Genomic DNA, 2,235 nt, shown 5'->3' on the forward strand with positions numbered 1-2,235 from the left:
TCCCTGCCATTGGAGCAAACAATTTTGAGCTGAAACCTCAATTAGTTGCTCTAATGCAACAGAACTACAAATTCCATGGACTTCCATCAGAAGATCCCTATCAGTTTTTAACTGAGTTCTTGCAGATCTGTGAGACTGTTAAGACTAATGGAGTAGATCCTGAAGTCTACAGGCTCATGCTTTTCCCTTTTGCTGTAAGAGACAGAGCTAGAACATGGTTGGACTCTCAACCTAAGGATAGCCTGAACTCTTGGGATAAGCTGGTCACGGCTTTCTTAGCCAAGTTCTTTCCTCCTCAAAAGCTTAGCAAACTTAGAGTGGATGTTCAAACCTTTAGACAGAAAGAAGGTGAATCCCTCTATGAAGCTTGGGAGAGATACAAGCAACTGACCAAAAAGTGTCCTTCTGACATGCTTTCAGAATGGACCATCTTGGATATATTCTATGATGGTCTATCTGAATTAGCTAAGATGTCACTGGATACTTCTGCAGGTGGATCCATTCACCTAAAGAAAATGCCAGCAGAAGCTCAGGAACTCATTGACATGGTTGCTAACAACCAATTCATGTACACTTCTGAGAGGAATCCTGTAAGTAATGGGACGCCTCAGAAGAAGGGAGTTCTTGAAATTGATACTCTGAATGCCATATTGGCTCAGAACAAAATATTGACTCAGCAAGTCAGTATGATTTCTCAGAGTCTGAATGGATTGCATGCTGCATCCAACACTACTCAAGAGGCATCTTCTGAAGAAGAAGCTTATGATCCTGAGAACCCTGTAATAGCAGAGGTGAATTACATGGGTGAACCCTATGGGAACACCTATAACCCCTCATGGAGAAATCATCCAAATTTCTCATGGAAGGATTAACAAAATCCTCAACAAGGCTTTAACAATGGTGGAAGAAACAGGTTTAACAACAACAAGCCTTTTCCATATTCCACTCAGCAACAGACAGAGAATTCTGAGCAGAATTAGCAAATGTAGTCTCTGATCTATCTAAGGCCACTTTGAGTTTCATGAATGAAACAAGGTCCTCCATTAGAAATTTGGAGGCACAAGTGAGCCAGCTGAGTAAAATGGTCACTGAAACTCTTCCTAGTACTCTCCCAAGCAATACAGAAGAAAATCCAAAGAGAGAATGTAAAGCCATTGACTTAACCATCATGGCCAAACCTGCAAGGGAGGAGGAGGACGTGAATGAGGACTACCTTGTGTTCAAGACTCAAGGTTCTCCTTCTGTAACCATGGAGAGGAAGCATGAAAAGCTTCTCTCAATGCAGAGTCAACCAGAGCCCCCACAGTCAAACTCTAAGTTTGGTGTTGGGAGGCCTCAGCCAAACTCTAAGTTTGGTGTTGAATCCTCACATCCAAACTCTAAGTTTGGTGTTGGGAGTCTACAACATTGACCTGATCACCTGTGTGGCTCCGTGAGAGCCCACTGTCAAGCTATTGACACTAAAGAAGCGCTTGTTGGGAGGCAACCCAATTTTTATTTATCTAATTTTATTTTTATTTTTATTTTTATTGTTCTTTCATGTTTTATTAGGTTCATGATCATGTGGAGTCACAAAATAAATACAAAAATTAAAAATAGAATCAAAAACAGCAGAAGAAAAATCACACCCTGGAGGAAGGACATACTGGCGTTTAAACGCCAGTAAGGAGCATCTGGCTGGCGTTCAACGCCAGAACAGAGCATGGATCTGGCGTTCAATGCCAGAAACATGCTGCACATGGGCGTTGAACGCCCAGAACAAGCATCACTTCGGCATTTAAACACCAGAATTGCATGCAAAGGCGTTTTACACGCCTAATTGGTGCAGGGATGTAAATCCTTGACACCTCAGGATCTGTAAACCCCACAGGATCCACACCTACCTCCACTCATATTCCCCCCCCCCCTCTTTCTCAACATTCATCCTACCTTCCTATAACACTCTTCGCCTAAAACCATCATACAACCCACCTACACCCACCCACTCAAATTCAAACCATCAACACACCTCCATCTCTTCTTCTTCTCATCTTTTCTTTCTTCTTTTGCTCGAAAACGAGCAAACATTTTAAGTTTGGTGTGGAAAAAGCATTGCCTTTTTTTCCATAACCACTAATGCCTCAAGGGATGCACTTCCCTCCACAAAACTATTGGGAGCAATTCAACACTCCCCTTGGAGAATTAAGTTCCAACATGGGACAACTAAGGATGGAGCACCAAGAGCACTCCATCATC

The 2,235-nt window shown here is 42.5% G+C and overlaps 1 non-coding gene across 1 annotated transcript; it reads right to left on the minus strand.

Annotated features, from left to right (window-relative positions):
* Nucleotides 1–308: 308 nt before the first annotated feature.
* Nucleotides 309–416, minus strand: LOC112760617 (small nucleolar RNA R71). The gene has a single exon (XR_003181049.1). It is a non-coding gene; the product is annotated as a small nucleolar RNA R71 (small nucleolar RNA).
* Nucleotides 417–2,235: the final 1,819 nt, after the last annotated feature.

This window comes from Arachis hypogaea, chromosome 16 (assembly GCF_003086295.3).
Source record: "Arachis hypogaea cultivar Tifrunner chromosome 16, arahy.Tifrunner.gnm2.J5K5, whole genome shotgun sequence".
NCBI lineage: Eukaryota > Viridiplantae > Streptophyta > Magnoliopsida > Fabales > Fabaceae > Arachis > Arachis hypogaea.